We start from the raw sequence: 23,545 nt of genomic DNA, 5'->3' as shown, positions 1-23,545 counted from the left end.
GGATTGTTAGCCTGAAGAGTGTGTGGAAGGAGGTGGAGCAGGAGGACAGGGTGGCAATAGTGCCATGTGGCTGAATTTACACATGAGCCCCAATTTTATTCATTACTAGTTGTTCTGGGCTAACTCCTTCCCTCTTCTTTATAGTTGCCCAGCTAAGTCAGAGGCCCCCAGAAGGCAGGGCCCAGGCGGTCATCTCTAGCTGACTTGGATGGTAACTAAATGATAGTCTCTGACAAATTTTTCAAGTGGTAGATTTTTTTCTCCCGTTTAGCCCATGATAGAAAAATTCTGTGACAAGGCTGTTTGAGGAATGGAGAAGCCATTTAAGGACAAAAAGAAGGTAAAAAGAACCTGTGAGTAATCAATATGTTATGGGTAGGAAAAAAAAAAACTGGCACATTTCAAAGTGGAAAACAAAATAGTATTGAAGAAAACTTGAATTTTCCATAACTTCAATTGCACTTCATTTTCCAAATGTGTGTTCTTTTAAATGATTAGGGTTTTTAACAATCCAGAATAAAAGAAGCAAGGAGTAAAAGAAAATAAATCTTTCCATATTTGAAATTTGCAATATTGAAACTAGCCAACAAAAACATGGGATCCCTTGGAACCAGCTCTTGGCCATAATTAAATTAGAATGTGTTTAAATTCTTAATGGCATGGTATTTTACACTGAGTTTGAAATATACACCTAAACACTCCAGTCATCATGAGTTATTAATATAAAGTGCCCAATAACTAGAGAAGTATTGCAGCATATTATCACTCCTCCCTGGCTAATGAAACCAATCATCCTCTCTAGCATTTTAGCCACACAAACCAGAATCACTCTCCTTGTAGCTTGAAAGGTTTCAGAAAGCATCGAAGCCACTAAAAGGCAGCCTTTTGCCTGATGAAACAATCCTGAAATAAATGTTAGGTGGTTCTTCCCGAAATGTGTGTGTGTTTTCTTTTTCAGCTTTCTACCTGTCTGCATGAAATAAAAATCCATTCAGATCCCAAGAGACACAATAGCATGACCACAGTTTACTCGTTATTATCTGGAAAACTCTGGATAATAGGAAGATCGGTTTGGAAAGCTAAATCTGCCTGTTTAGTTATTGAGCTGATTTTGATAATGATTGGCTGAAGTAGATCTATTAAATAGCCCTCAGTAATAGGTCATGGAAGTCTGTGGAATTCAAATTGGTAAGAAATAGTTTAGGCATCAAACAACTGTACAATCAAAATTTTAATTAAAACGAGGGCTGGCTAAACCCTCTAACTAGCAGGATTCATGGGCCCGCATTGGGGCTCAGGGCTTTGGCAAGAACTGTGGTCTCTCCTCTCTAGACGTTTTGGCATAAACCCAGGGCAGTTATGCCAAATGTGTTTCACTGTGCTCTACCCATTGGACTAATGATCCTTCTAATCATTAGGCCTGGCCCTGTAAAGTAATCTTTATAAAAATAGGTGCCAGAGAGTGACAGAGTCAGAATGGACAAAATATTGCCAATACTGTAAGAATGGGGGATTGCTAGCGGCTTTCTCACCGTGAAGAAGAGGCAAATTGATCTTAGAATCTTCTTACAAGCCTAGTAAACTAGTAGAGAAGGGACATTATCTAAGGAAGATAATTTAGGATCTAAGATGGAATTTCATACCAAATAGACATTTTGAGATAATAAATAAGAACGCATTTTGATAGATCAAGGACTTGCTAATGACCAAACCCAGACCGTGGCTAGATTTTGTCCAAGGCTCCCTTGGAAAGCCCAGAGCCTGACAGAAGCAGGAGAAAGCAGAAACCTAGGGGGGTGGCACAGGGGAGTCAGAAAATGAGGTGAGCCATGCTCACAGAGTCCCCAAGTTAAACAGAAGGGTCTGGTTGGCCACAGGTGAGCACAGAGCTAAAAGTGTGAGGCCAAACTAAGGAATCAGAAGCTAGACAGTAAGGAACAGGGAAGATATGGAGGAGCTGAATAAAGAATGGAAATGAGCAAGTCCAAGGCAACTGTTGACATTGGAGCTGCAGGTTAAAGTCTCACCTTCATTGGGTGTCAGCAGCTCGGGCTTGGTTAAGTCAGGCTCCTTTAAAGGTACAGGGATGGGTGGAAGATTTATGTTGTTTTGAAGGGTTCCTATAACAATAAGAATAAAAACCATCACTACTACTTACTGAACACTACTCTAAGCTAGATATCATTTTAAGGTCTTTTATTTATATTATAATGAATATTTATAACAATAGTAATAACTACCATTAACTGAGCATTTATGTGTCCAGAATGATGCCAAATCCTCCAAATACTTTCTTTTTATTTAATCCTCCAACATCTCTGCAATGCTGCCATTAGTTTGTTATTTTTATGTTGCATATAAGGAAACTGAGGCTCAGAGAAGTTAAGGATCCTGTCCACGTTCACATAGGTTGTGGTAGCAGAGCCAGTATTTGAATAGAGTTTTGTGTGAATATAAAACCCAGACTGTTTCCCAAGGTTGAGTGACAGTGTCAACAATAGGGACAAAAAAGACTGATAGGTGCGATATGGAATGTATCAATGACAACCTATTTTGAAGTTCAACAGTTTTGAGGTTATAAAGGCATTTACCCTCATAACCATTCATCATTCTAAGCAATTCATTAATATAATAACTACTTGGACACTTAGGATTGCACATGATGACCATGCATGAGAAGAAGAAAGAGAAGGAGGAAGAGATGATGGATGTTGGCATGACTATGATGAAGAAGATTATGATGACACCAAGGACTACAGCAGCTAAAACCACCCTCATGTTCAGTCAGAGCTATACGGTCACCCTATGGGGCATACTTTAAGTGGTACCACCAATGCCTTTCCACTTAATAATAAGTAAAACCCCTCCAAAGGAGACAAAAAACTTTCTTTCCATGGTTAGAGACAAAGTTTAAAGATGGCCCTAAGACAGGTAACAGTGCCCTAAATTTACTTGAGGTATATTAACATATCAAAAACCATCTCTAAGAAGTGCTTTTGATTAAGACCCAGCGATAGAAAGGATAAAGAGGCGGGACAGAAGTAGGCTGATTTGAGGTAGGGAAGGAAATATTCATTCAGTTCACAAGTACTTTTTGAGCAATTCTATGACTCAAGCATTTAAGAGTTATTCCTATTTTCAAGTATGGAAACTGAGGCTCAGGGAGGTCAAAAAATTAATAGTGGTCCAGCCAGTGTCTGAGTCCAAAGCCAGTTTTCTTTTCACCTCAGCCTAGCATGGTCCCAGGGATTTCATAAGTAAACAGATGAAACCCTCCGATAGAATAGCAAAACCACATCATCCATGGATCACCTAATACCACAGGCCTTGGACCAACACCAAGGTCCAAAAAGAACTCTCTGGCTTCAGAATTCGATTCCTGGAGCTGCCAATAGCCAGTCCTAGTTCTGATCGTGATGATTCACACAAGGGACAGAAGGCTTTTTCATGGGTTGGGACACATAAACTCATAAATTTTACATATAAACTCATAAATATGCATGTTGGCCTCAAAGTTTTGTAACTAGCTCATCCAAAATTTGCATGAGGCACTTTAAAATCAAAATGTCAATTGAATTCCATAGAGTAATAAATGTCTCTCCCCAGAAAGGGAAAGAAAAGCCCAAATTGCTACCTGTGAGTGAACATGTAGCCATGGGGCCAGCCAGTGCCCACAGAACATTACTGAGGTTTCCCTATCTTTCACCAACCTGGGCTGCTTCTCTCATTAACCCTTTCTTCCCCACTACTTCCTCTTTTCATGTGCTCAAGCTGCATCCAGGGGTTAGTGCTAATTCCTCTTGAACAGCTTGTGGCTTGGTTTCTCAGCTGCAATCCCTTCAGGTGAGGAAGCGATGCCTCCAGCCATGACAGCTACAAAAAGTGCATGGAAACGGACTCTTACATTAGATAGCACAGAGAAAGTGGGGAAGGCACATAACTGCAAAATACAGAGTATTAACAATAGCACATGTTTGTCTTCAGTGCATTTTTTCCCCAAAATTTACCTTAGTAGAGAGAAGTTAAAAGATCACTCTTAAAGAAAGAGGGCACAAATCACATGAATATTAACAAGAGGTAAGCAGGTGGTCTAACAAAGACTTAGTGAATGTGGCTAAACAATCCTTTGAGGAGGTATTTAAGTCATCACAGTTGGCACTAATTATAAAAGGAAACCATGTCTTTTTCTTTCTTTAAGACTTAAAATGCAACCATTTCAGCACATGCCAGAAATAAGTTAACTAGATCCTGACTTTCATTACCATGCCTGATTCCCCAAACACAGATTTCATCTTAGAAACTGTTATGAGCTCAATTGTGTTCCCTCCAAAATTTATATGTTGAAGTCTTAACCCCGGGTACCTCAGAATGGGACTGTATTTCAACATATGGTCTTTAAAGAGGCAAATTAAGTTAAAATGAGGTCATTAGGGTGGGCCCTAGTCCAATAAGACTGGTGTCTTACTAGAAGAGGAGATTAGGACACAGACATGCAGGGAGGGAAGGCCACGTGAAGACACTGGGAGAAGGTGGCCATCTATGAGCCAAGGAGAGAGGCCCCAGATAAAAGCATTCCTACTGACACTTTGATCTCAGATTTTGAGCTTCCAGCATTGTGAAAAGATAAATTTCTGTTGTTAAAACCACCTACCTAGTCTGTGGTACTTTGCTATGGCAGCTCCAGCAAACTAATACAGAATCCCAAACTGTAGATGTTTGACATGGATAAATCTAGGACAGTTCAGCTGAAATAAATCTGCAATATGCTTGCTTCCTTCCCATGATCATTTCCATTCAACTCTTAAAACCAATGAAAGAGCACGCCATCCTAGACCTGGGTGAAATAACACCTCTTTCAAAACCCTGAGACCCCATGGACAAGATGGAGTTAGTTGGGTAAAGAGTTCATGTGCCTGCCCTAGTACCTAACAAATTCTACTAGTCAGTATTAAATAAAGAGTCCTTCTCCCCTGACCAATGCAATAGCCTCCTTGGCGGTCACCTATGCCTCCATCCCTCCTCCTTCCAATCCATTCTCAGAGAAGTAAAGCAATCTTCTCAACATTTGGAAACTCTCTGGTTTAAAAGCCTCCAGTGCTTTTGCATCACACCTGGAATAAAATCCAAACTCCTTAGTGCGGCCCAGAGAGGATCCAGCCCGGTGCTGTCTCTCCACCTCCAGCATGAGGCGCTTTCCGCCTTGCACACACCTCCCAGCACTTTTTGCTCTTTGAACATGCTAAGCTCTTTCCTGCTCCAGGAATAGCATGCCTTGACTGCAACTACCTCAAGGAGATATTTTCCACCACCCTCCTAAAATATCTGTCATTCTCCATCCGACCCACGCTTCATTTCTCCACGGCAAGTATCATAATTTATATATATTTCACTTGCTCTTCTGTGTACTTGCTTTTTCTCTAACCATGAGATCAAGGACTCTGCCCAATTTATCACCATTATCGTTCCATGATTGAATGAATGAATGAATGAATGGATAAGAAACACAGTGGGGGAAACCACTTTGTAAACTCTAAGGCGTTACATACATGCAAAGTGTAATTAGTGGATTTGAAGGCCTGTTAAAGCAGAACCTGTGTCTTCTTTTCTTCCCAAAGCTCATTGTCTCAGTAAAAGGGAAGTGGATTGATTAATTTAGTCTTCATCATTTGAAAATGATGTGATGAATGAACTATCATATCTAAGAACTTATGATTTATAGCAATGTATGGGGTCTAAAACAGTTTCATGTATTTTATCTCATGTAATCTTCACAACTTCCCTGTGAGTAGGTATTCTTACTCCCACTCTACAGAAGGGGAAACTGAGGCTGGGGTGCTAAGTAAACTGTTCAAGTCTATACAGATGATAAGTGGTAGAACCAAGACTCTCACTATCCCACAGCCATCATCAATCCCAGATTGCTTTGTAATTATCCCTCCTGGGCCGATGGTGGCAAAGGACAGGTGAGAGGAGGAAGACCCATGTTCATGTAAAAAGAGACTGTTCTGTACATTTGTTTGGCAGCAGGGAAAAGGCTTTTCTTAGAATGAGCTTTTTTGAGCGGCTAATGGAAGATTCTCCTTTGTACTCTATTTTTCCCTTTATATATCAGTTCTACAACCTGAGTATATTTTGCTATTACAGTCTAAAATAGTCCTGTCTCCATTCTATTTCAAGGCAGATTTCTCCAGAAATTATTTTGCTATTTATAATATAGTATTATACTGCTGACAGATGAAAAATTATATTACTACGTCTTCCAGGGTTAGCTTTCCCATATACTTAATTAGGTATCTTTTTACCAGAGGATAATTTAGTTCTGTGAATATTATTTTACTCATTAAACATATTTATTTAATGCTATTATTATCAAACTAACATTTAAACAGATTATATTCTCTCTTATAATGACATTTACAAAATAATTTCGCCACGAAAATGGATTCTGTGGTCAAAGTTGAAAGACAAATGGCAGGACATGAGAAAAGTATTTATAGCTCATATAATGGTCAGGGTTAACATCCCTAGAATTAAAAAAAAAAAAAATGTCCAAATGAATAGGAAAAACCTCAATGTAAAAATGAACCCGAGAAATAGGAATATGTTCACAGAGCACATGAAAGTATAGAGCTAATAAACAATAGCAACAAAGATACAACCCCCTTAAAATGCACATTAAAGCAGTATTTGCCAAAAATATTGGTAGAAAGCTCAAAAACTAAGGACATCTATATAAAGCAAAAACACCGCGAGGTGTCAATTGTTACATTTTAGAGGCTACATTTACAACATCCACTTAAATCTATAATGTGCACTGATGACTTCCGTCTCTAGGACTAGATCTTCTTGAAATACTACCATAATTACATGTCAGCATAGTAGACTTATCTTTATTTTTTTTTTTATTTTTTATTTTTTTTTTAATTTTTTATTTATTTATGATAGTCACAGAGAGAGAGAGAGAGAGAGAGGCAGAGACACAGGCAGAGGGAGAAGCAGGCTCCATGCACCGGGAGCCCGACGTGGGATTCGATCCCGGGTCTCCAGGATCGCGCCCTGGGCCAAAGGCAGGCGCTAAACCGCTGCGCCACCCAGGGATCCCTAGACTTATCTTTAAATAATTTTATAATCGGTCCAACATGTAAATGCCACTTGCACCCATGTATTCAACATTAGATCCCTGGCCATACTGGACACAAGTTTTCATTTGGAAATTTTGCTCAGTTAGAAAAGAGTAAAGCCTTCATAATAAATTATTTACAGACTGAGATTGAAAGGATACTCCAACTGACAAAGCCATAAGAACATTCAACGTAGTTGTTACCACGTTCTTCGGGAATGCAGCCTTCCCCTTAAAACTGTTCTAGGAATCATGTCTAATTCATCTTCCTATATTTGCTCAGACCTGTTGTGAGAAACACAGTACTTGCCTCTATAGGTGCAAATATATGAGCACATGACAGGTGCATAGCCTGCCATCCAAATTGGGATAAAGGAATTCTTCATAAACACCTAAGGAGAAAACAACTGGAGCTCTTTTTTTTTAGCAAGGATAATACCTCCAAATGGACTAAATTTTTTTCAGATTTTATTTATTTATTCATGAGAGACAGAAAGAGAGAGAGAGGCAGAGACACAGGCAGAGGGAGAAGCAGCCTCCATGCAGGGAGCCCGATCCCAGGTCTCCAGGATCACGCCCTGAGCTGAAGGCAGACACTCAACCGCTGAGCCACCCAGGCACCCTGTAAATGGCCTAATTAATGAGAAGAATATTGAGAGTTTAATATGTGCCAGGCTCTATTTATTCTCTTCACCTTATGTGGATTATCCCATCCCAACCTTTCAAACCTGTAATGTGGACTTTAATATTATAGGTCTTCTTACTGGCCAAAGAGGAAGAAACCTGCCATTTCAGGGCATCACACTGCTTTGACATGATTGACAATGGATGAGGCCCCAGTGCAGAGTGAGCAAAGCTAAAATGTACTTCCCCGGATCTATAAAAATAGATACGAATCTGTATGATTCAGGAGGAATAGTTCATCCAAAGAAAATTAAAAACTATGACTTTGGGATCCCTGGGTGGCGCAGCGGTTTAGCGCCTGCCTTTGGCCCAGGGCGCGATCCTGGAGACCCGGGATCAAATCCCATGTCAGGCTCCCGGTGCATGGAGCCTGCTTCTCCCTCTGCCTATGTCTCTGCCTTTCTCTCTCTGTGTGACTATCATAAATAAATAAAAATTAAAAAAAAAAACTATGACTTTGTCATAGTCCAGAATTTGAACAGTTCATCATAAAGTGAATGACACCTGACTTACACCGAGAGTCTGCCCAGCTGGGTAGCCAATTCAAGATCTCCATGAAGAGACACACGTGTTTCATGGATCTATTTCATGGATCATGGGCCACTATCCCGGTCCGGAATACAGCATCTGCTCATTTGATAAATCTTTGTGATTAACTCCTATGTGCCAGCCAGGTACTGTTCTGGGCACTGAGAATACAGCAGTGAACTACACAGACAAAAAAATATCTGCATGGATGCGGAGACACTAAACAAATGAGTACAATATACACTCTGGCGAAGAAAAGTGCTATGCAGAACAACAAAGCGGGGGCAAGGAGTTAGGAACTCTGACTGGGGGAGCGGAGAAGGGGCAAAGGATGTCAATCTGTCACCCACAACCTCAACAGGTAGAGAAGGAATGTCCAGCCGAGTAAATGCACCAAAGCATTCTGCCTGGGGAAAAAAAAAAAACAGAAAAGGAACAAAGATAATGAAGAAACAAACAAATATATCACCATTTTTATACCAGGTTTTAGTGTCAGGTCCCGGTTAGTACTATAAATGCGTTAAGAGTGTATGAGTGTCACGTGCCTTCTACACTGTTTAAAATATTTACAAGAATATGATAAATTAGTCTTATAATTTTAATTACATATTTAGAAATCTTAGATTTAACCGGTAATCACTGTTTACATATTTTGAAAAAATGTCATTTGTTGAATTCATGACTTTGTATTCATTCGTTGCATAAATGGTACATAAAGAGAGAAATGTGTTGCTTTTAAACATTTTTTAAATACTCCCTGATAGAGAAATTCATAAGATTAATAAAACGGGCACTAAAAACGTGAAAAGAGAACTGAGTGTTTCTCTCTGTGAACGGAAGTCCCTCAAACACATTACACGTGAGAAAACTGAGCCTCCAGGGAAGTTAGGTAACTCACCCTTGTTCTGAGCCCCATCCGTTGTGAGTAACAAAGCCACCGAGGATTTGAGCACGACCGCGACATCAGTAGCCTCCCGAAACAATATTAAATGTTTAAAGTGTGTAACATAGAGCTTGGCACAGAGTGGGCATTTGATAGTTCTCCCCTCCTGACCCCAGCTTAAATCAAACTGCAATCGATGTGACCCAAAATCCTACCCAAAGTGCGCCCAGGTGCGTGCACACACCCTTGCACACACATTTGCACACACATGCACGCACACACCACTCAGACAGCATGAAGTAGTCCTGAGGAAGAGCCGCTATCTGCTCCCTCCCCTCCCAGCTCTTACCAACTCAGGCCCATCAGACTACAAACCCCCCTGCTGCGGTGTGGTCATCTCACCCATTAAAATGGTCTGAGTGGGCAGCTGGTCGGTGACCGTGGTATGTGGTAGGCGGTTGTAAGGATGGCCCCCAATGAACCATGCCTCTATTTGTAACCCTCGGTGATCACCTCGCCTGGAACCGGGACTGTCCCCATGACTCACAACTAACAGAATGAGGAGAACTGATCCCACTGGACGTTGAAAGGCAACTTAGAAAAAGCCTTACAACTCTGTCTTGGTCTCCTGGAGCACTTGCTCTGCGGGAAAACCAACCACCACATGAGAAGTCCCACTACCGTGAGACCCCTGTGCTGTGAAGAAGCCCGAGCTAGCCATGGATTGAGGTTGCTGGAAAGGGAGATGCCCCAACAGCCCCCAGCAAGTGTTCCAGCCTGAGAGCGGGCAGTGCGTGTGATGAAGCCTTCAGGTGCCACCAGCCTCAGCCACCATCTGACTCTGGACAGATGAGGGTCCCCAACAAGCAAAACTTGCCCCCCTGAACCCATCAAGCCCCAGAACTGTGAGATCATGATAAATCATTGTTGCAAACCACTGTTTTTTGGATTGTTTTGTTTTGTTTTTTACACTGCAATGGATGAACAGTGATCACCCTGCAAGCCCTCCTCCATTTGGCATTTCCTCAATGCATTTTTCTTAGTTAATAGATCCCGCGTTTTCCTACGTATGAACTACCCAACCAAAAATGTCCAGTCAGCACGCTCTTTTTCTCTTCTATCCATATTCAGAATAGTAATAACATACACTTTATCTAATATTTCAAAATTACCACCTATCATGACACCCAGACAAAGAATATTTTCTTTCTCCTTTTCCAGGAAATGGTTGAAAATGAACTTAATAATGAACATTTTCCAAGCAACGTTCTACTCCAGAACTCATGGGAGTTATAAAATAACCCAAAACTAAGAGGGTGAAATGGCTCACCTTTTAAATTCTTTATATCTTGAAGTCTTTGATTTAAATCATTATTTTTAAAAAAATCAAATCACACGGTGCTCTTAATAAAGCATTATTATTTCAGGAAAAAGGATAAAACTTTCCAAATGCAAATGTTTAGCTGGGGTAGAGTCTTAAAAGATTCCAAGACATTAGTAAGGAGATGGATTGCTTTGCTATTACAAGTCTAGGTTACAATATCACTGGAACCAAATTCCCGTCAGATTGGTCTTTACTCAAAATGAATGTTTGTAATTATGAAATGAAATAAGTTTTAATTTGAATTGCCTAAAAAGGGGAAACCAAATATTGTGTAATTACAGGAGAAGAAATTTGAGATGGAAAACAAGATAGTGTTATTTACAAGTAAAAAGGCTTTTATGGGATTATGGGGCTTTAATGTGCATATTTGTAGGATTTGGGGTAGCAGAATTTGGAACTAAAATATTTTTCATCAGCATTTATTTACAGTCTGCATGCAAGAAATGGAATCCCAGACACATCTGATATTGGGCTTATTTAAACCTTTTATATCCCTACTAACTCTGAAAAGACTCAAATGTTAGCCCCACATAATGGAAGTAATCGTGGAGTGTGTGATAAAATAAGTATTTGAAAACCACATGCAACTTTTAGGCTCAAATCCAGAACTATAAAATCCACCTTAGAGACATAATGAGCCTGCCTCTCCTTGGAGGAGGAAAGCATGCCCCCGTTCTCCCCGCACAGTTCATGGCACCTGACAGCCCACAAGTGGCTCGTAACTCCTCTACTGCTGGTACCCCCAGCACCATTTTGCTTCTCTGGAGAGCAGCTATTTCTCATCTTCTATGAAACTGTGACTTGAGAGCCTTTTTGTCTTTATCTTCCATTTCTCCTGTCCCCTTCTGATGCTCCACGTCTCCCACCCCCGAGAGCAGGACCCTGGGACCCAGGTCTGCCTCAGTTATTTCCACCCAGCCTGCACCACTCACCTTTGCTAGCCTCAAACCTCTCCCCTCAACTTTTTCTAGGGCAAATCCTTCAAACCGTGGACATCCTTCCCCTGGCGGGGACAGACTAATTTATACTTACCCACACCTTCCCAGAGAGAGTGCCTCCTTAAAAGGTGTGGTGAAGACCGTTCACAGTTGGTCAGACACGTTGGTCCTTTGTCACATATGGCACTGATGCAACTGGAAAGTGGTTGCCCAGTCAGGCAGTCCATTTCCCAGACTCCCTTGCAGTCAGGTCTGGCCATGGGAGTGAGCGCTGGCCAGTGAAATGGAGACAGAAGTGCTAAGTGCTACCCCAAGGCTGGCTTGTGAGCCTTTCCCATAGAGCTCTTCTCCCCACTTTTTGCCCCATCTGGCTGGCTGGAAGGGAGGTGATCCTTTCACAAACCTCCAACAATCTGGGCCCCTGAATGGAAGACGGTCACCCTGGGCACATATTTGCCCTCCAAATGCCCTCCACATGTTGGGTCTCTCGGTTTCTCTTTTTAACTGCAGCTACCCCAGCCTACATGCTACTTAGCCCAAAGGAATCATTCTCTGACAGAGAGACGTCGGGCAGATTTGGGAGGGTGAAAGGAGTTTCCCAATTCCCTGCAGATTGCCTTGTTTAAAAGTCACCCCCACATAGAACTGTTTTAGTTGACCTCCAGCAAGGGTTTGCCATTCATCAGTCACTGGTAGACGCTGCCCTCTGGCTGCCTTCCTGCCCAAAGACCTTCTTCAACCTACTTCATTAACATCTGTACTCAGTAGTCATTACTGAGCCTTAGAAAGTTTCAACAAGTCTTCCCAGCATATCAATTTAGAAATTCACTGATCAATGAAGATCTCCTGTGTCATGATCTCATTATTTGCTCATTCACTCAAACACTTAGCGAACACCCCAAATATCAAGTATCATGCTAGGCATTGACTGAACACAGCTTCCTGTCCATCGGTGTCAGTTAGTAAAGAATGGTGGCGGGGACAGATAGGAATTGTAAAATGATAATCTAGGCAACCGTGCAATTACCATTACAGCTGAATTTATTGAACCCGTGTTATGCCAACACCCTACTCAGGACTTGACGTCATTTATGTTACGGAATCATACCAACCTATCCTCATATTATAGAAACCAAGGCATGAGGCAACATGCTGAATTTACATTAGCAACTACCACCGAGGTGGAGGTTTAAACCAAATTCTGTCTGATTCCAAAGTCATTTACTAAGTGTGTGACTTTGGGCAAATTAAGTCAAACATCCTATCTCTCCCTCTCTAATCTGAAACGCCATCTCAGTCTCGGAGAAGTAATTTGTACTAAGAGTTAAAATCCAGGACAGAGATGTTTACACTCTCGCTGCCCAAAGTATACTTTATAAATACTATGTGTAAAAATCTGGCCTCTTCAACAATTTTCTTGCTTCTGAAATGTCAGTGGAGGGTGGAGGAAGCTTAAGTAAATATTTACAGTATTCATATTATGAAAGAATTTTCCAGCTGGTGTGTCTTGAAATGTTGATTGCCTTCATGCCAACTGAGACCCTCCAGTGAAGACATCTCAGACCTCATCTTGGTGAGTTGAAACAGTTGTGATAAGGTGACCGACAATTATCACATGACCCCAGGGACTCCTGTTCCGGGTGCCTACGTGGGCGTCACTATGGATTCTGGAAGAGCCCAGAGGAGAGCGCTTCCTGCCCAAGTTTCTGGGCTGTGAGATGTACCACATCGTGAGCCCACTCCAAGCCTGGCTTTGCTGCCAAAAGCGCACTCGACCAAATCCCTGCACTCCAGGTGCTTACTCAGGCTCAGCCGCGGACTGAGAGTCGAGCATCCCCTAGAGAACTGAGAAATACACATTTGGGAGACACTTGGAGTCTGTGCTGAGAAAGCAGCGGAGAGGAAGGCTGCCAGGCAATTGGGGAACAAGCCAATGGGAGCCTTGTGGATTGAGCACTGAGGTGCACGTGGGGTCTTCATTTCCCAGGAAGCATCAGTGGCACGTGGAGCTTAATTACAACTAACCCTGGAAGGTAGGTACAATTATTATTCACATTTCCAGCCAAGGAAACTGAGGTTAAGAGAGGTCTAGGAACTTTCCCAGCATCACACAGTAGGAAAGATTTAAATGGAACTCCAAAAGTCTCTCTTAACGTCTTTCAACCCAGCTTAACTGAAGAAAATAGATAGATAAATAAATAAATAAATAAATAAATAAATAAATAAATAAATAAATAAATAAATACCTTTTCATGAACACAGCCCACTTTCCTCGGACAGCAGTGGGTGTTATAGAATCATTTCACAAAGTTGATCGTTGTTCGGTTATACTCCTTTCTCTGCTCCTTCTGACCATCTCTGGGAGCTGAAGCTGACTTCCTCTCTCTGAGGAAATAGGAGTTTGAGGTGATCCTACATGGTTGTCAAAACCGGAGTGTCCCCAGCTGACAACTAGAGGAGTGGGCATCAAGGGGTCACCCTGAACTCCAACCTAAGATAGCCTGCTGTATCCTCAGCCGGCCACCTCTAGCCAGGAGCAAATGCCCTCCACATATCACAGGGAGTGACTACATCAGATAAATTGAGGCACAAGTAGATTTTGTCTAGAGGCAGGTGGGGAAGGGGAGGGGCGGAGAATCTCCATATGGAGAGTAGAAGCCAATAAGCCCATGATCCCATTGATCTGAGTTCAGCCTGGCCTGACCAAAAGAAAATAAAATCAGCGGGTCTTAGTGAGGCTTAAGTCAAGTGTTCTCAGCTGGGAGCAATTTTGTTCCCAAGGGAACACTTGGCAATGTCTGGAGACATTTTTGGTTGTCATGACCTGGTTGGGAGGAGTATTATTGGCATATAGTGAGTAGAGGCTGAGGATGCTGCTAAACATTTCACAAAGCGCAAGATCAATTCACAACCAAAATTATCCAACACCAAATGTCAATAGCACTGAAATTAAGAAACTCTGGCCTAAGCCAGTCACTCCCTGGGATGCTCTGGGCTCAGCAACCCTATACTATGAGGAATTTTCAAAGGTTCTTCAGACTTCTGTAGGCTAAAAGGATACACAGTTATCCCCATGTGAGAGGCTATAGAGAAGGAATCAGAGAGGACAAGAGAGAGAATGGATCCTGGATACTAAAGGTGGTAAGGAGCATGGACAGACTACCTTCTGTACCCTCAACTCTCTCCTCCCTGTCCTAGCTACCACCCCTTCCCCATCACTCTGACATTCTAGACTCCCAAAACCTTGTGGCCCTTCTTCTTTGCAAACCTGTTTCTGGAAAAGGATTCAATGTGGAACCAATTCTGGAAAAGGATTCAATTCAATTCTTCCTAATGTAGAGTGAAAGTAAATTATCATGATCCCTCTCTCAAGAATATTAGCATTTTAACCCACGTTGTGAACTGTATAATGTGAGACCTTGGGGGTGGACGGAAGGCGGGTTGGGAGGCACAATTCGTTTATATAATAGAGTATGTGGCAACAGCAAGTAGGTAGGGGAAGCCTAGGGTTCAGGGCTAGCCTGTAGTAGAGGTTCTTCACTGGTAGCCTTGAAGTCACATCACGGAAGATCACAGTAATGAGGATAGTAATAGCCACCTATATTTACTGGGCACCTGCTCTGGATAGGCAGTGCTCTAATTGCTTTACCTGTATCAACTCATTTAATCTTTACAACAGCCCATTGAGGTAGTTACTACCACTATCTTTATTTTGCAAATGAGGAACTGAGACACAGAGAGTCCAAAAAAACCCCAAACCAAAACAAAACAAAACAAAAAAAAACCTCACTCAAAGCCCATTAGCAACTGGAGAAGTAGGAGTCAAACCCAAAGACCCTGACTGCAGAGGAGAGCATGGGCTCTTAGTCACCCCTGCTTCACTGCTTCCTTTGCTATATAAAGAGCTCCAACCAAGAGGAACAGATGTACTAGATGCATGTGTAGGGCAAGTTAAACTATACTCGGGATTTGGGGTTCCTGCTTTAGAAAGGGATAATTTTGCATCCAGTAATCACTGAGTTCCCTGCAATCACTGACTTTCAGTGATTCTTATGGTCCAGATATAAAATTTCAAAATAAATAGACTTCATCTTACCTTTGGTGACATTTCTACTGAGTAACATGGTTGGGCATATAACATTCTCTTAAAGGAATCTAGCAATAAGCACGTTATCCTATGGGATCCCTACTGCCTTCCCCTAGAATTATCCCCTTGCTCCAGGATTGACTCAGCCACCAGAGCAAAATCCCAATTTCTCTTATTTGGTGGATCTCTTTTGGGTAAAAGGAAAGAAAGGAGAGAATACACATCAAGGTGTGAATGCATGATGAGCTCCAGAATCCTCTCTTATTCTGCAACGTCAAGCAAAGAACTATCAAGGCAATGAAAAAAAGTGAAGATATTTGGGGTATGATAAATTTGAGTAGCAGTCCTAAATCAGCAGGAGAGAATCTCTTTTTCTCCAGGTCTAAAACTGGTTACACTGAACTAGTCCCATATTTCTTTTGTATGTCATTATATTTAGCCAAGAGGTAGGCTCAAAGTCAATGCTCAAAAAGTACTTACTGGTTGACTAAGAAAATAATGCCTCTGTGTACCTCAAGTTTTATTTTGGTAATTTAATCTCCATTGCAATAAAGTTAGAATTTGAATTTAGCTCTTGAAAAATACATCTTTACCACCTAACAAGTCACGGATTTATCAGAAGGTTCCTACATCCTCTGACCTGACAGTTTCCTGGAGAAACAAATGACGCATACCCAATTTTTGCTTCTCAGAGTATCAAAGCATTTATTAGGAATGAGAATCTCCAGCTCCACCTCAGAACCTTCTGAAATAGACTCTACATTTTGACAAGACCCTCAGATGATTTCTTTGCATGTTAAAGTTTGAGAAGCATGGGAGGGGCTATATATTATATTATATTATATTATATTATATTATATTATATTAGGAAGTGGCTGGAGAACCTACACCTGTATACATAAGGCTAACTAAAGAATTTCTTGTTTAAATATTGAAGATTACTTTGCATTTTTGGAGTCTATGTGAGCCTAAAGGCAAGAATTAAATACATACGCACACACACAGGGGCATTACTTCAGCTCTCTAGGATTTTGCAGTCTAGTAAAGGACAGATGTATAAAGATACAGCACAATAATGATGGTAGATTCTGGAGTGAGGGAAGAGTAGGAGAAATGACTGTGCTTACCTGGAGAGTTAGAGAAAGTTTGGGAATGGAAAAGGGAAAGAATAAGATCAATTCCAATGGTGGGCACCAGTCCCCCATGACCAACGGGTCCCTGGCTGGCAGCAGACACAGGGCTACTGGCCTGCACATGCCCTCCTGTGCTATAGTAGGACTCAGCCCCCTCTCTGAAAGGATAGAAAGAGGATAGAAATAGGGTTGGCCAGATGCCACATGATACACATGCTTCACCAGAACAAGAGAGTACACACTAAATCTGAAACAAGAAGAATTATTTTGGCACAAGGAGATAAGCCCAGCTCAAGCCACAAGGACTCTAACTCTTGTCAAGAAAATGTTTTAGGCCCAAAACCCATTCTCATACAGCCATATGGGGGTCAAAAGAGTGCCTGCATGAGTGCATGACTCTACAAAAAAAAAAAGAGGGGGGGGGAATATATTGTTAAATGTAACTAAACAATCCAAGAATGGTTGGCTTCAGGCATAGCTGTAGCCAGGTGCCGAAATCATGTCTTCAGAGACATGATTTTCTCTATTTCTTGTGCTTTTCTCTGCTTTGGCTTCATTCTGAGACAAGTTCCCTTCAGACATTTATCAAGAACATTCAAGCTTACATTAACCTTTTAGGATTCCCAGAAGATAGTCTTTTACCAGTTAATCTTAAAAACTTCCATTGGCCTGGCTTGGGTCATGTGACCATCTCTCAATCAATTGCTGTGGCTGACAGATCTGGACTAGCTTGCTTAGCGTGTGGGTGAGCCTCAGTGCTCCCCTCTATAAAATGGTGGACAGTAATGCCCAGTTTGTAGGAGCAAATGCAGTGAATGCTCACTGATTGGTAACTAAGATTATTGTCATCATGACCTGAGCCAAAGGCAGACACTTAACTGACTGATCACCCAGTCACCCTAGACAACAATTTAAAAAAAAAAAAAAAAAAAAACAATAAAAGTTTAAAACCTTCACAGGGTCACAAAGATTTAAAACATCATTTGTGGGGCACCTGGATGGGCACAGTCAGTAAAGCATCCAATTGTTGGTTTCAGCTCAGGTGATGATACTAGGGGTCATGCGATAGAGCCTCACACTGGGCTCCACACTCAGCTGGGAGTCTGCTTGAGATTCTTCTTCCGTCTGCCTCTGCCTCTTCCCCCAACTAGCACACAGGCTCCTTCTCTCTCTCTCTCTCTCCCTCTAAAATAAATAAAATAATCTTAAAAAAAATAAAGTAAAACCTCATTTGTCTGTGACTTCCATTGGCACTTTAGATTCTGATTTGGATCCTGATCCAGATCCCCATCCTACTTCATGGGAGAAGGTTTACACAGAAATTTGTCTGCTTTGGAATCAGAATCTCAATTTCTATTGCTTCCTCTAATTTCTGCACCTTGCTTTGATTCTGCATCACACCCCCTTGACGGGATTTCTACATGGGGCTTTTCCTGCCTAGGCAACACCCCCCCCAAAAAAGGTCCTCCCTGGGCTCTATTGAATGAGACATAGGTAGAAGAAAGGTTGTAACATGATATGCTTTGGTCAGCTGGGGTAGTAGGCTGGTGGACCCAGTCCTTATAAATATAAATCAATTCAGAACACATCTTGTAGAAAGGAGGTAGCACCGGTGTCCAGGGGTGTGACTGGCCATATGTGATTGGCCATATCAACTCAGATAGGGCAGGGTTCAAGCCAGGGCCTCCACACACAGAGGATCTATGGCACATTGTCTTGTCAGCAATAACCATCCATATGAGCTTAAACCTTCCCCCATTATAGTCAGAAACACCTGTCGATGAATAATAATGTGTTTAAATTTAACCTATTATTTCTGAGCAACTGATGGAGTCTCAATGAATATTTTCAGGGACAGATCAAGGAAAAACTGCTTACTTATGCTACTAAAAGGTTATCCACAGAATATACACAAATACTTTGTTGAGAAAACAGAAAAGCTACCTGACACATACAGCCAGCCTACTGGAGATAGATTTCCGTTCTCAGAAAACACCTAAGAGGGGAGCAGGAGAGGCAGAGAAGGGGGTGGGGGATGGGCGAGTGGGAAGAAATGCTTCCCGTCAATAGCATCACTTATTGCTTGAATCATTAGAACCTCCTGCTCGTCCCAGGCTCCCATCTTTCCACTTTAAAGGAAAGTGCTTTCTGTAGGATCAAACTAGCTTTCTTATTTAACAGAAGAAAAAAGGAGAAACACCAAATGCATAACAATGGTGACCTTCAAACTGCAGAGCTTTGAGGTCTGGCCTTTGCTCTGTGCTTGTAGCAATCTCTCAATAACTGATTAAGGGATTAACCATCCAATTTGTTCAAAAGAACAACAAGATTTATATACTTATAAGGTCCTGGAAGACATACACCTGAATTAGCATAACAATAACCTACACCAGAGGAGTCAGACTGAAAAGTAATTCACATTTATAGTTTGAGTTTTAAAACCAACTATAAAATAGAAAATAGTCTACCTTGCCACCCGCTCTAACAGGATTAAGGAGCATGTGTTGGTTTTATTTGTACTTCTTGAGCAAACAGGTCTAATTAGAAATGAAAATCTTGCATCAATCAAATGCAGGTTGAAGATGGGCAGATCTACACATTTTATCTGGGGGTCTTAAAGGGCTGCCATCCAAGTCTAATAGGCATGAAAGGAGGTGAATTCCCAGCTGCAACAGAGCAGAGAGGACCTCAAGGACTACTTCGTGTTCCGAAGAAGGTGGGCAAGGCTGGGCTCGAAGGGTGCCCTTATGAACAGCGAGCTCCCTCCAGGAGGCAGGTATTAGAGAAACAACAGAATCCTTGGCTTTGCTTTTTAAGTCTGGCCCCACCCTAGACTGTGCAAAACTGTTTACTCAAAAGGACAAGAATTATACTCCCTGTGTCAGTACAAGGGAAACAGATCCCTTAGGAAAGGTCCGACACTGGGTTCAGGTACGGGAATTGGTGTCTTGGCCCCAGAAAGAGTGTCTTGCTGAGCAAGTGGACACAGGCAGATGTGCCCCTGGGAACAGGCACTGGCTTCAGGCTAATTTGTCTGCCGAAGTCTGAAAGTCCTCACACAGGGATGGGAGGCCCAGGGGAGAACCCGCTGCCACTGCGCCTGACCTGCCACCAAACCGACTGCTGTTCCGATCCCCTAAGCAGGGTTTCGTAAAGAAAGTGAGAAAAGAAGAAAGGAACTAGGGTTTTATCGTAAGAGAGTAGGACTGTACACTGAAAACCATACACAGGAGCAAAGGGAAATTACTAACCTGAGTCCTACTATATCAGGTTTGCCTGCCATTCCTCAGAGCTAGAAGCAATTTTGCCCATTAAACCACTCTTCCTCCATCATTTCAGCCAAGAAAGTCATTTTAGCCAGTCCTTAATTTGATCTTAAATTTTGGCTCCTCAAAATTTAACCACCTAGGGGCTCCTGGGTGGTTCAGTCAGTTAAGCGCCCAACTCTTGATTTCAGCTCAGGTCATGATCTCAGGCTCATGAGCTCAAGCCCCCCATGGGGCTCCACGCTCAGCACTGAGTCTGCTTGAGATTCTCTCTCACCATCTCCCTCTCTCCCTCCCCCCACTCGTGAAATAAATAAACAAATAAATAAATAATAAATAAATAAATAAATAAATAAATAAATAAATAAATAAATAAATAAAATCTTTAAAAAAAAAATGTCTCCTTCGCAGGATTTCATCATTTTCCTCTGGCCTTCCAAATCTTCCCAGAATGTCCTCATTTCCTTCAGAATTCAAGTTTACATTCTCTACTTAGCTGCTCCAAACTCATTGCTCCTGCCTGGGCTTCCCCTTTCTCTCCCTGAACCCACACCCACGGCTTTGTGATGCAGCCTTTCTTCTTCCAAAGCCTGCTTCAAGGTCACCTTCACAAAGAAACCTTTCCAGGAATTTCTACCACACTCTACTAACAGTGACTACAACCAACTGCCCTGGGCAGCTGCCCATTCATCTGACACTGAGTTGGGTTGTACTGTTTTACTTTCTGTGTCTTTATTTGTGATTATCTTGTACTTCATCCTGGGGTGTCTCCCACACAAACACCCCCCAGGGGCTCTGTACTGTGAATCTTCTCAGGTTTCAGCACTGCACACTACCAATGCTATAAATGCCCTGCTTGTCTGTCCTGGACTACAGTAGATCTCAGGGACACAGAGAAACAAGCTAATTCAATTAATAACCAGCTCAACACACAATCAAGCTCATGATCTAATTCTAGGCACTAATCCATATGTGAGGAGTGAACCCAAGTGGCTTGAGTTTCTGTTGTCCTTCCTGGTTTGGTTCTGATAGAGATATGCAAACCATGTGGCTACATAACATCACTTCTTGATTTTTTTTGTTTAAACTCCACTTGAGTCTCCTTTCTGTGCCATCAAGACATAAGCCTATAATCATAGGAATCCCAGTTTCTGAAGCCAGAATGCAGTAGCACAGTCCGACAAGGGAATTTTTCCTATTTGTAAATTGATATGAGGATATCCAAATGATAGAAAGTTAAGACCCTGGGGTGCCTGGGTGGATCAGTGAGTTAAGGGTCCAACTCCTGATTTTGGTTCAGGTCACGATCTCAGGGTCATGAGACCAAGTCCAGCATCAGGCTCCACACTCAGTACAGAGTCTGCTTGGGACTCTCTCTCCCTCTCCCTCAGCTCCTCCCCTGCTCATGCATGTTCTTTCTGTCTCTTAATTAATTAATTAAAATGAAGGTAATTCCTCTTTTTACACTAAGCAAATCACCTATCATCTTTGCAGATAAGAATAAAAAATAACATTAATTTGAGAATTTAGGAAAATCAAGAATATGTCACCACCACAGGTAGAACAGAAAAATCCTGTTTAATTCCTGTAATTTGTTCAGTGCCAGGAGCCATGGTCATCTAGAAAATAAACCCAGTGCACAGCAAATGGGATTCTGAGGTTAACAAACGAGGCACTCATTGTTTATTCTGTGTCTCTGACCCAACTCCTTTGCAGCAGGAGAAAAACATGAGTGTGTGAATCTTTCAGAATGAATTCTTGGCACCTCATCAGAACTAACCCAAATAACTAAGGAGGATTTAGACTGTCTAAGAGTGGCCCAGAGCCAGCTATGGGGACAACCAGAATCAAATTCAGAGCTTCAGTGAGTGGGAAATAAGCACAGGTCTCAGGGTGGGAGGGGGCTGGGGATGGGAGTGGGGGGACAGGAAGATATAATTCAGACAGAGGTTGTGCTCGGTAGCTGCTCTCATTCTCAAAGATGCCAGATCACTGGAGACTTTACGATATAAAAATAGCCAAACTGATCCTTCTTTTGTGTTGATCAAAGTGATTTCTCAGTAGGGCAGCTTTGAAAAGCATCACAAAAGTGAAAAAGGTTCTCAAACCCACCTCCTCCTCCTCATGCTCCCCAGCCTCTTGGGAATAAGTTATCAAACAAGGTACTCATACAGCAACCTCAATCTCAGGAGTTAACTTTATGGAAGTATTTTTTTGCTAACACTTGTCTCAGACACAAATGGATATAGTAGGTCACTTGGTTTTTATAAGGCAGTAAAGGAGGGGGTTCCAAAGAAACATTCATGTTTTATAATATGAAACCATTTTTCTGATTATTTTCCACTAAAGAGAGGAAAGAGATTAATTGGCATGAAGCAATTTCCAAGGTCGGCTCAGTGACTTTTCACTGATGGGCAAACCATATTCCCGGCATCATAGAATTTTAAAGCTAGACAGGGCATTGACAATCACCTCACCAACTTCCACATTTTCCAGATGAGGAACCAAAATCAGAGATAATCAGCGATTTTCACAAGGTGACACTATGTTATAGGCAAAGCCAGGATTAAAATAAAGGTCTCCAGACTCAAGAAATATATTCAGCTGTGTCCCACTGTCTTCGTATGAGCTGAGAAGCCATCCTGGCATAATCATCTCTAGGGAAAATACAGTGGCCATTGACTTAAAAAATACAGGATGGCTGATGGTGACCTGGGTCTTACAGAAGCCCCACCTACATCTATCTACATCTGTCCGGTTAGGTTAATGATTTGACTGTTTCTAACCATGACGACACAGGTGTCTTTTATTATCCAAAGTTATTCATTTCTGTCTAAAAACACAGGCAGATTCATTATTATCCTAAACACTAATATTATGAAAGAACCCACCTTTGGATCCCCCTCCCCTGAAAACCCTCACCAACTTCTAGAGAGTCATTGACTTTATCCAAGTGTCCACTAGACAGAGAAGCTACCTGGAGAATGCAAGCATATTAAATGAGGCATTCAAAATCCATTTTTTACAAACCTTGATCAACTCAAACAAAATATATCTCCAAAATGATCTGATAGCTTGTGACCCTTATTTTAAAAAATAAAACGATCTTTTCACATTCTAGGTAATTCGGTCTATTACAAAAGAGTAACTTCATTATTCAAGTAAAAGTATGCAACTCTGAGGAGCCATAGTTATAGGGCATTCGGGCTCTTACGTTTCTTGAAAGTTCTAGCTTTACTATGCTTACTGATATGGTCTTGTTCCTCACACACATTGCCTGACCCAGGAGATGAGGAACATTTGTTGCTTAACCCTGTACTAAATGCTGGCAGCACATGCTGAAACTCTAGGGTTGTCCCTTTCATGTCATTTAAGCAAAAAGAGAGCTGCCCCCCATTACAGTCAAGAGACCCTTTGTCTATGTGGACAATGAAGTCAGGTCATTGCCTTGTGGCTGCATGTGATTCCCTCTAGCATGTGCTAGCATTGGCTGCATGGATGAAAGAAAGCTAAGAGTCCATC

The 23,545-nt window shown here is 41.8% G+C and overlaps 1 long non-coding RNA gene across 4 annotated transcripts in view; it reads right to left on the bottom strand.

Moving 5' to 3' along the window:
* Positions 1-359: 359 nt before the first annotated feature.
* Positions 360-23,545, bottom strand: part of LOC125754484 (uncharacterized) — a 46,573-nt gene continuing 23,387 nt past the window's right edge. Inside the window, exons 6-8 of one of the 4 annotated variants that reach the window (XR_007408830.1) lie at positions 13,784-13,922; positions 3,711-3,873; positions 360-2,120 (exon numbers count right to left, since the gene is read on the bottom strand). This is a non-coding gene — a long non-coding RNA (uncharacterized LOC125754484). The remainder of the gene's footprint in view (positions 2,121-3,710; positions 3,874-13,783; positions 13,923-23,545) is intronic. The other 3 variants (XR_007408829.1, XR_007408827.1, XR_007408828.1) reach the window with 3 other exon arrangements.

The sequence above is a fragment of the Canis lupus genome, chromosome 37 (assembly GCF_003254725.2).
Source record: "Canis lupus dingo isolate Sandy chromosome 37, ASM325472v2, whole genome shotgun sequence".
NCBI lineage: Eukaryota > Metazoa > Chordata > Mammalia > Carnivora > Canidae > Canis > Canis lupus.
The sequence above is the reverse complement of the archived record's forward strand: the minus strand, read 5'-3'. Positions and strand labels throughout refer to the sequence as shown.